General features: G+C 33.7%; 2 non-coding genes and 1 pseudogene across 2 annotated transcripts; 2 read left to right on the forward strand and 1 right to left on the reverse strand.

The window, feature by feature from the left end:
- The first annotated feature begins 1,554 nt into the window (after positions 1-1,554).
- TRNAR-UCU (transfer RNA arginine (anticodon UCU)) lies at positions 1,555-1,627 on the forward strand. Its single transcript has one exon. It is a non-coding gene; the product is annotated as a tRNA-Arg (tRNA).
- Positions 1,628-4,891: 3,264 nt separating this feature from the next.
- Positions 4,892-4,964, forward strand: TRNAR-UCU (transfer RNA arginine (anticodon UCU)). Its single transcript has one exon. It is a non-coding gene; the product is annotated as a tRNA-Arg (tRNA).
- Positions 4,965-10,363: 5,399 nt separating this feature from the next.
- On the reverse strand, positions 10,364-11,739 carry LOC114174398 (putative clathrin assembly protein At1g25240 pseudogene; annotated as a pseudogene).
- Positions 11,740-12,219: the final 480 nt, after the last annotated feature.

Genomic DNA, 12,219 nt, shown 5'->3' on the forward strand with positions numbered 1-12,219 from the left:
GCATCTCGCTCAGGCTGAGGGGTCTCGCTCAGGCGAGACATGCTCGCTCAGGCGAGCCTCCCCCTCGCCTAGGCGAGAGCACAAAAGCAGGAGCATGAGCAACGCGGGATCTCGCTTAAGCGAGATCCCTCTCACCTGGGCGAGTTGCTTGCTGGCTCAAAAGTTGAGCGAGTCGCCTGGGCGACTTTTCGTGCAGAGGCCCTAGGCTAGCTCCCTGTTTCATCTCGCCTAGGCGAGATTGACTCGCTTGGGCGAGATTAACAGGTCTCGCCACTGTTCCCCACTGCAACAGCCATGTTTTCCGACCAAACAACACATGCAACGTACTTTCACACCTCAAACGACAGATCCAACCATACAATCAACAAACAACGCATAAACAGTTCCAAAAAGACTCGAAACTAGAACCCTAACTTCCCGTACCTGGGAGATGCGAGCTAGAGCTTCCGATACTCGAGCGGCGAAGGACAGTAGCCCAAGGAACGGCTTAGCGAACTGAAACTAGCATGACAAGGTTTAAAACGAGCTCACTAGAAGGCTCAAACTGAAAACGTAAAGAAGAGACGGAACGAACATAGAGCTTGAGTTGGGGAGACTTACGCGGAACGGAACAAATGCGGCTGAACTTGCTAGACTGCGACTTCTCCAAACCCTAGCAGAGGTAAAGGCGGTTGTGGCTCAAGGCAAGGACAAAGCTTTTTCTGAAAATGGCAAGGAACTCTAGGTTTAGGGCAGACCTAAGAATTTTATACATTGGGCCGGCCTTAGGCCCACTCACAAAGGCAACCCATCAACTTTAGGGCAGAATATAAAAATGGGGCCTTACAAATAATACATACTAATCACTGATTCATGAAATTAAGAAAAAAGAAAGAAAAACTTAATCGCCCAAAAAGTTAGTGAAGTGGTACCTAAAAGGAAGAATTAAAGATAAGTTAAAGCAAGGTGCTTAATCTAAATAAGTATTTTATGATTTACTTAGTTGTTCTACAAACTTTCACTTTTTCATTAGAGTTGTTAGACCAATAAAGTCAGTTTCTAAAATCAGAGGAAATTATGAGTTCTAACTTTCACATGTTCATGGTTATGGTTGCTTTGTTAGTTGCATCATTTAATATATATTTACAAATTGACATGGAATTCACCCTTTTCTCGGACTTTTTGACTTAAAATTAAAGAACAAATTAGTGGATGATGACTATAACTGAGTCAACATAATTTGTGTTCTTCTAATTCGTTTATGATGGTATATGTATAGTTTAATTTAATTCTTTATCTTTTTCCTTTTTTTTTTATCCTTAAGTGTTTTGAAATTTTAAATTTTAAATTTCTTCATGTTGTTACAATAACTTCAAGTTTGTATTTCTGAAAACGAAATAATTCTATGCGTATTGTTTTATATTAAATCAAATGAATAATTTTTTTTATTAATAACACAGAAAATATATGATGGTCTAATGGGTAAAATAGAAATATAAGCAAATAAATTGAAGTTTAAGCTATGTTTATAAAAGTTGTTATTAAGTAGAACAATATCATTGAAATTTTATCAAGGCGCCCATGGCCTAATGGATAAGGCGCTTGACTTCTAATCAAGCGATTGTGGGTTCGAGTCCCACTGGGCGTGCAAATTTTATTTTTTTAAAGTGCAACTTTTTCTCACCCTTCATAATCCATATTTTGCTAATGTGTATACATGCTTGCTGTACAATACCTATGGTGCCAAAAGATTTTGCCACGCCAACCCAACTATAACAATTTCAAAATTAAGTTGGGCTAAAATCTATCATGATAACATCATGTTTTTGTTCTGGGATAGCAAAAGTGTAATTAAATATCTATAATTGTAATCTATTTTTGAACACTTTTATATTACTTTTATATTAGAAAAGACTTTTTGGTAGAATACTCTTATCCTTTACTTCAAAAATCTCATTCGTATCACATCAATATACTACATTTATAAACTAAAAACTATTGTTATTTAAAATAATTTTCATTATAAATAAAAAATTATAGTTAGTTTGTTAATTATACTTAAAATTAATCTTTAACATGAGCTATTAAGACTTTTGTTACTAAAGAAATTATTGTTTAAATTGGTCTCTAATTAACTAGTGATCAATTTAGACACAAATTCCTTTGATGTTAATAATTTACACATATTTATAAGTTACTAAGGGACCATACAATCACAAGATACACTCACATAAATGAATGATGCATATGTATGTTTAAAAATGGACGTTGATATATTGAAAATTTCCCTCCCCCACATCCAAATGACAATGGTTGATATGATTAAAAAGACATTTGTACCTTTCTACAAATCCATAAATGCTCATCTCAACAACTATATGTTGATTAAAATTGTATGTCTTTTAGTGCACTAACAAATATAAATTTATGTTTGTTACTACATTAACAATTGTAAATTTATGCCTATTAGTACACTAACAAATGTAAATTTATGTCTATTACTACATTACCGAACGTAAATTAACATATATTAGTAGAGTAATAGACATAAATTTGGTATAGTTTTAAGAAAAAAAACTCAAACATTTACGTTTGTTGTTCCACCAACAGACATAAATTTACGTCAAGAATATAAACAAACGTAAATTTACGTTGAGAATATAAACAAACATAAATTTACATCTAACCTATACCAGTTGTAAAATACCTAAAGTAACAAACATAAAAAGTCTTTTTTGTGTTAGTGTTATTGTAGTGAAATTTTTTTAGCCTATTATGTCACTTGGTATTGATATATAGTCAAATCAATCACAAATATCTAGTCCTATGCACGAGATATTCTTACCGCAACGTAAAGGGGGTGTTGAAGATTCAACATCAATTATATATAAGACATATTTAGAATAATATCCTCTCCTTGCTAGCCAATTTTGTGATAATAAGTTAGACTTAAACTCATTTCCCAATAAAATGAAAATTGTATAACTTATTTGTTATCTAACTATACTCATTGTTGAAGAGAACATGAAAACATCATTCATCTTAATCCTTTTTATACAAAAGCCTAAGCAAAAGTAAAATGGAATGAAGCTACAATCTAACCACATTAATATAAAACTAACAAAAGAGTAAGTATAAATATGCATAATCTCAAATATTGGTTTACAAATTTTCCTAGGCTATATTGAAACTTGGACCAAATGGGTTGGCAAAAAAGAAAAGAAAAGAAAAACAAAGACTCACTACTGATATTTATGAATATGTATTAGCAAAAATCTATTTAGATATGGGTTTATAGAACTAGATATTTGAACTCGGGTTCAATTACATATAGAAAAGTGTTAGACCCTACAACGTTCATTATAAAGATTATTACCCATAATTAAGTATTGTATTTATACTTTAAAAATATTTATCTTGTAACATCCTAAAAACAACAATGTAAAACTACTAGATAAGATATTATAATATTTGTTACTCAACATGTATACCAAAAGTATATAAATTGCTTCATTTATAGTCAGCCATAAAGGTAATACTATAACTAAAAATATAATCATATACAACCCTAAGGACAAAATAAAAAGAAATAATAACTATAAATTTTTTCAAAAGATAACAAGAAGTGAAATGCTAAACTAATATTTAAACGGTTGTATCATCACCACCATCTCCTACTGGACCAATACATATTTCTTCATCTGCTCACACCAAATAAAGATCCAATTCTTCTCAAGATCTGATACGAGTAAATGAACTTAAAAGAAAACTTTCTTGACTGGATAGCCCTTCCCACACCAGTGGTTGGGGTCACCATCAAGAAAACATGATCCCCAACTGCAAACTCTAAAGGTCTCTTTCTTTGATCAACATAAGACTTTTGTCGATTCTACAAAGCCTTGATCCTCTTTTGGATCTTCTTCACCTTTTCTATGGTTAGCTTCAACAACTCGTGTCCTACTAACACTGCCTCTTTATCCTGATACCAACAGAGGGGTTTTGCAGCTTCTGCCATACAAAGCATCGTACGAGACTATTCCAAAACTTGCATGGTCGTTGTTATTGTAGGTGAACTCCACCCAAAGGTAAAACTTCATCCCATCCAGATTGCATCATGCCCTTTTATAGACCGTGGCAAATGGGTAACAAAATCCATAGTGATGCTATCCTGTTTCCACTTTGGTATCTCTGACTAGTCCAACATTCCTCCTGGCCTCTAATGCTCCACTTTTGCCTTTTGACAGGTCAAACAAGCTATAACAACTTGTGCTACATCATGCTTCATGCCTGACCACCAGAAAGATTCCTTAAGCTTTTGGTATATGTTATTCATGCTAGGAGGCATGCTAAAACGAATCTTGTGTCCTTCCTCATGGATTAACCACTTCAACTCTGTATCCTATGACACACAAACTACGCCTCTAAACCTCAACACACCATCGGATCCCAACACAAAATCCTTAGCTTACTCGGAGCCAAGCAACCCTACTGTCCTTTGGAGACTAGGATCCGTTAAATGCTTCTCTTTGATCAAGATTAGAATTTCACTAGATATAGTCAAACTACTACATCTATTGAAATCTGCCCCCAAAACCATCTACAACTTCATATCTCTGAACTTTTGTACTAACTCAAACTCTCTGATCATCATATGAGAGACATGCACGATTTTCCTACTTAAAACATCTGCCATGAAATTTTCCTTTCCTAGGTAGTATAGTAATTTGAAGTCATAATCCTTAGGAATTTTATACACCATCTTTGCCTTATATTTAACTCTTTATGACTAAACAAATACTTCAAACTCTTATGGTCGCTGAATACTTGAAATGGTGCACCATAGAGATAATGCCTCCATATCTTTAAAGCAAACATTACCAATTCCAAATCATGAGTAAAATCCTTTATTAAGGCGCCCATGGCCTAATGGATAAGGCGTTTGACTTCTAATCAAGCGATTGTGGGTTCGAGTCCCACTGGGCGTGTTATTATTTTTTATTCATCCTTTTCGGGTATTGATTTGTTTTTAAATACATAAATTTCTCTACCTTTATAACCCACACATAAAGGTATTCCACAAGTGCCTAGGATGTCTTTTGTCATACCAACCCAACTACAACAATTTCCAAATAAAGCAAGACTACAACATGATAACAATAGATGATTTAATGGTATTGCTCTCATAAATCTATATAATTGGTAATCTATTTTTGAACACTTTCACATTACAAAAGATACTTTTGGGAGAGTACTCTTATCCCATACTTCGAAAATCTCATTCGTGTCACATCCACATACTACAAGAAATTTTTTAAATAGCAACAAATTTTAGAGAAAAAAGTAATTAGTCATTATAATGACTAGCTTAGATATGAATTTATAAACTAAAGATTATTGGTATGTAAAATAGTTTCTACTATGAATAAAAAATTATAATTGGTTTTTGAATTATACTTTAAATTGGTCTCTAATATTAGCTACTAAAATTTTGGCTACCAAAGAAACTAATATTTAAATTAGTTCTAATTAACCAGTGACTAATATAGCTATAGATTCCTTTGGTGTTAATAATTTACACATATTTATAAGTTACTAATGGACCATACAATCACAAGATACATTCACCTGAATGAATGATGCATGTGCAACTGTATAAAAGAACATTGATATATTGAAAATTCCAAATCCCCAACATCCAAATGACAATGGTTGATGTGATTAAAAATACATTTGTACCTTTGTATGAATCCATGAATACTAACCCCAACAATTATATGTTGATTAAAATTTTATGTCTTTTAGTACACTAACAAATGTAAATTTATGCCTCTTACACTAATAATTGTAAATTTACGCCTATTAATAGTACACTAACAAATCTAAATTTATGTCTGTTACTACATTATCATACATATACTTATGTCTATTAGTAGAGTAATAAACATATATTTGGTATAGTTTTAAGAAAAAAAAAACTCAAATATTTACGTTCGTTGTTCCACCAACAGACATAAATTTACGTAGAGAATATAAACAAACATAAATTTACATCTCCCGCAATCTAACCTATACTAGTCGTAAAATGCCTAAAGTAACAAACTTAAAGGTATTTTTGTGTTAGTGTTATTCTAGTGAATTTTGTTTGACCTATTACGTCACTTGCTATTGATCGGTTGTCGGATAACTCACAAATATCTAGTCATATGCATGAGATATTCTTGTCATAACATAAAAGGGTGAAGATTCAACATTGACTAGAGATAAGACCTATTTAGAGTAGTATCCTAACTTGCAAGCTGATGTTGTGCTGATAAGTTAGATTTCAACACACTTCCCAACAAGATGAAAATCATATAACTTATTTGTTATCTAACTATACTCATTGTTGAAGAGAACATGAAAACATCATTCATCTTAATCCTTTTTATACAAAAGCCTAAGCAAAAGTAAAATGGAATGAGGCTACAATCTAGCCACATTAATATAAAAACTAACAAAGAGTAAGTATAAATATGCATAATCTCAAAAGTTGGTTTACAAATTTTCCTAGTCATATTGAAACTTAGGTTATAATAGGTTGGCAAAAAAGAAAAGAAAAGAAAAATAAAGGTTCAAGATGAATTCGTATTTTTGCCCTCATTTAATGTTTAATTTTGGGTATTTAATTTAATCTTTGTGCTTAAAGAATGATTTAATTAAGATTTGTGATAATTTGGCTTATTGAATTTATGAGATAAATTTGGCTTTAAAAACAATTTTAGTTGCATAAATTATGTTTGGATATTCTGACAGTTGTTGATATAACTGAAGTTAAATTTGGTTCATTAAAAGTGGGAAATTGAATTGTTTCAAGTTACCAAATAAGGCCAAAATTAGTAAATTATGAAAAGAAATAACTTAGGAGCTAAATGCACCCCAAATTTCTATTTTAGGCACTCCTTTTTCAAGTGGACCACCCAAAAAACCTATTATGCACCACTATTTTTTACTAAGTTACACCCCTCCTTCCATTCAAAATTCAGGTCCACTCATAAATTGCCATGTGGCAATCCTTAACTTTTAAAACTAACCAACTAAAATATGACACATGGCATAATACTTGTATGCACTAGCTGACCAATCACTGTGTGACACATCATCATCAACCACCACCATTAACGCACTCCACATAGCGAAAATGCAGCAGAATCGTAAGACATCATTCACATGCAAAAACGCTAGACCAGTCACCCAAGTTCATCATCACAACCACCACGCATTCAACGGAGATGAAAACGTGAGCCACCATTGCTGCGTCGCTTCATCAATTCCATGAGTTCCACCATCTTCACCACAAGATGCAGATCGGAGAAGAAACACGAACTAGTAACTCCATCACCTCTTCGACAGTTCACCACGCGAAGCCACCATAAACGAACTAAGACGCAAATTGCAGCAGCTTCTCGTGCAATAGAAAACCCTAAACGTCAGCAGACTTCGTGCAACCAATGAACTATAACACGTGAACCATCTTCTTGCCGGAAGAGTGTAAAAATGAAGCAACCATGAACACTACTGTCAAACACAAGCACCTCCATTGTTAGACACCCTTGCGATAGAAACCCTAGTAGGAAGAGAGAAAGAGCGCATTGCCACATGGCAGCCTTTCAATGGACACTCAAATGGTCAAATAATGTTAAAGCATGGTCAAATATTCAAATATGGACAAAGTTTGGTCAAACAAGAGGGTTTTAAGTGCAAATATTGATATATTGGGATTTATCTACAAATTTGGACTATTGGATTGCAAAGGACTGATTTAGAAAATTAATGCAAATATTATTTGGTAATAATTTATTAGATATCTTTAAATAGTTTATTTATTTAATTATATAATAAATTTTTAACCAACTATATTTGTTAAATAGTCTATATCTCTCCAAATATTTTTAAATATTCATAATCACTATAAAGATAAATAATGTTTATATTTATCTTTATTTTAAAAGATTTTTGAGAGATTTTAGCAACAAAAAACCCAGTCCAAGTCCTATATAAAGAGATCAAAGGAAAGTAGAAAATGGAAGCTCGAAACTTCAGAGTTTAGGAACCCTTAGGGGGGCCTAATTTCGTCCTCTCTCTCCCTTTTTTTTTATCTTGCATTCTATGGAGGGCTAAGCTTCAAGGGTTAGTTTCACTATAATTTCTTAATTGGATTATGAGGTTAGATGAATCAATTGGTTTGTTCTTTTGATTCTTGTTGTGATTTATTTTGATCTATGTCTTTTGGTTCTTACTCTAGTGAAAGTAATGATCTTTACATTGTAGCAAGTTAGCACAATGGTAAATATACAAAACATAACAATCATATGAGTCCAAGGTTTTTAAATTTTAATTGAGAAATTACTTTGGTTAAATTTATAAACTTTCATATGATTGAATGAGTTTTTTGCTAATAATTGAGAAGTTACTTTGATTAAAGGTGAAAACTTTGATTAGAATTAATCAAGAACTTACTTTGGTTAATTAGCTTTTTACTAAATATAAGAGGTAAAAGAATAAACATGATTATGATTAGTAAAATTTAATTGAGAAGTTAATTTGGTAAAATTTACTATAATTAATCTATAAAGTTCCTGCTTTTGATTGAGAAGTTACTTTGATTAAAAATGAGGATGCCAACAAATCAATTGAGAAGTTACATTGATTAATTTGAAATCTTAAACAAGAAATCAATAACAATAATCTTTGGGAAACTAATGATGAATCATATTTTTTAAAAGCAGTGGAATCAACCTATTCTCTTTACTATATTGTTTTTATCTCTTTTTATCTTTTCAATTCTATTTCTTTCTTTGTTTATCTCAGTCCCTTATATTTTTATTATTTTATTTGACTAACTCTTTTGTATAAGAACTAATTTGTTAGAAATCAATTTCGTGTTTGTTGGGAGACGACTTTGGGTTACTTTACCCTTTCTAATTTGTTGACTACTTTCTAAATAATACTGAAGTTGTTATAGATAATTTGTTACCCAACATGCATACCAAAAGTATATAAATTGCTTCATTTACAGTCATCCATAAATGTAATACTGTAACCAAAAATATAATTATAAACAACCCTAAGGACAAAATAAAAAGAAACAACAACTACAAAGTTTTCCAAAAGATAACTAGTGAAATGCTAAACTAAGATTTAAATAGTTGCTTCATCAGCACCATCTCTTATTAAACCAATACCTACTTCTTCATCTGCTCACACCTAATTATGGTGATCGTAGCAAAGAAGAAAAATAATCCAAGCATACAAACACATAAAAGGGTAACCTAATTTCATAAAAAGACACACATACACACAAACACACACAGACACACGGACAAACAGACACACACATACATAGACACACAGACACACATACACATAGACACAAACACACACACACACACATATATATATACACACACACACACATACACACATATACATTTATCACTCAATAGAATTTCAAATCAAGTTGCCTTAATACAACAAACCAGGCATTATCAAGTAACTCATCACACATAAAGACTAGCTAGACTCAATTATTTGGATATAGTCATTGACGTATGATTCTTGGAGGTGTTTGCACTTATGGTTGTCTCTACTACCTAGCCCGTTTGGGTTTCCCGGCCCGACTGAGTCGTCGAGTCGGACCGACCCATTTGGGTTGTCGAGTTTGTTTCCAAATTTATCTTGAACTCAAAACATAATTAAGCTTAAAATAAATATGATTAAAATAAAATTTTATCTCACAAGAAATTCAATTATGTTATCCAAATAAGAAATTGAAATGTAAGGTATTTTAATTTCTTTATCCAAACAAGTTATTTAGAAAGTGAAGGAAATTTAATCGTAAGAAATTCAAATAAAATGCATTTTAATTTCAGAACATTGTTGAAATGTTCCATCCAAACAGAGAGGAGTGGGGGAGAGTTTTATATTAAAGGAAGAAAATCAAAGAAAATTCACCAATGGAGTTCGCGCTGCTCGTATGGGGTTGTTCGCATTATTCGTTCACGTTTCTGTGAAGAAGAAAGTGAAAATGAAAGTGGCGTCACGGTTACATACGAAGGATTTTACATCTAATCCCTATGGTCAGAGATAAATTTATGTTTAAACCCTATGGTCACACATAAATTTTGAATTTTTTTTATGTCTGATATCTACTAATTGGACGTAAATCACTGGTCGCAATAACCTCATTTCACATTATCCTAACTTCCGATGAAATTTAATTTTCATATTTCTCAACTTACTTGAATACAATTTTGCAGTCACGACAAAGAAAGACTCTATCCTCATCATTTGATTTTATTTTTCTTCTCAAAGAATACATTCAATGCATGTCAACCTTATGAGAAGCTGAAAATAAAACCTGCATTTATGTATACTTGCTACAAAACAATTAAATCGGGAAGAACACAATTGTTGGAAACAGGAACATAGGGTACGAGGCTCAAAGAATAGTCCAAAAAAGGGTTATTTGTTGTGACACTTGCACCATTCAAAACATCAACTACTAAATCATCCTCGAACACTTCCCATTGGTTAGTGATGACGGTCTTCAAATCCGTTTGCTTCGTCTCCAAGAAGCTCACAATAGCTCTGCAATTATTATCCTCATGCGCCACAACACCATTTTCCTCATCACTTTCATCACTCTCCATAGTTTTTCCGTCTCTGATTCTTACCAGTTCTTCAATGTCTTTCTCATCCACCCTCACAATTTCAGGGCAGTCAGAAACATTAAGGATACCAATGTCCTTACAGAAGTTGAAGTACGTAGTCATCTTGTTCCCTTGCAATTCAGCTTTTCTCGCAACTTCCAGACCAACCCTAGCTTCCTCTTCCCCACCCATGTCGAGTATTCTCTCCACAACTCGATGAACCCCAGCGCAGAACTTCTGGTACACTTCCAAAACCTCGTCCATGACACAATCCATGGCCTCAAGAACAAGCACGACGTTCATGTGGGGGCTCCTGGGCTTCACCTGCAGAAGCAAGTCGATCAAACCAAGGAGCTTCTCCAAGCTCTGCAGCTCCTCCATCACGCTCTCTTCCTTCTCCTTGCCTCCACGTTTGGCCTCTCTCATTACTTCCATCCTCACAAACGCTGATTTTTGGTCCAAATACAAGAAATAAGCCCTAACAAAGGCGTTGTAAACCCAGGCCCTGTTAGGGTTTATGTGTGCGTCGCTGAAGAGCGACAAATCAAACGGCAACCTTCCCATCTTCTGCACTCCGGGAAGATCAAAACAGAAGACCCCATGAATGAGCATCAAGCCCTTGAGTGCCACCACCCACGAACGAGTCTTTTCCATCCTTATTGAAAGAGTGTAGAGAAGAGGTTGAAGGTAGAAGGGTGAGGTGCGTAGCCATTTGAAAACCCGCTGAACGTTCTTGTAATCCATGCATTGTTCGTCGTGGCTTGTGGCCTTTATGACTACCATTTCAAGATCAGGGTTCCTGCATGGTCCACTGGGTAAGAGCCTCGCCACCCAAATGCTGTACCTATCCTTCAACGCTCCCGTGGCTTTGATCCACAGCGTCATCCTCTCTGTGTTGTGATCTTGCAACGCAATATGCAAGAACAACAACAAGAAGAAGAAGAACAAGAATGTGTTGTGGAGAGAATGTTGGAGAGTCTGTTGCTTTTCCTTGTGTTCTTCACCTCGTTTGGAATGTGTGAAGATTGGTTATAGTTTTGGAAGCATGTTGAAGGTCTTCACAACCCATTTGTCCAACCACCATGTTGTGCTGTAAACTTCACATAATTGCTTATATTGTTTGTCTCGCCTTGTATTTTGGGGCATTCATGTGGTGGAATTCGTCAACGCTTGTTATGCCGCCTACTACAAAGGTGGCTTATCCTTAAATCCACCTTAATTTCCAAGTTTCTTTATACCATGCATATGTAATTTCCCTTTTCTTCATTTATTCATTAAATTATTAACGATTAATAATGTTGTTGCTATTGTTACCGTCCAGCACTGTTGTCAACTGTCAAAAATGGAATCTTGTGAATCGTCTTCAGCTTATCCACAAATTGTCACATTCCAGCTCTCACCACTTGCCACGTTTTCTCTTCAAAAGGATCCAAGTCTCGATTTTAAATTAATAATAATAATAATAATAATAATAATAATAATAATAATAATAATAATTTCGAGAATAATGCATGGAATTCTATTTGTTATCAATATGAACTCGTTATTTTCA

Source organism: Vigna unguiculata, chromosome 2 (genome assembly GCF_037176805.1).
Source record: "Vigna unguiculata cultivar grain cowpea cultivar isolate G323 ecotype 2 chromosome 2, ASM3717680v1, whole genome shotgun sequence".
Taxonomy (NCBI): domain Eukaryota; kingdom Viridiplantae; phylum Streptophyta; class Magnoliopsida; order Fabales; family Fabaceae; genus Vigna; species Vigna unguiculata.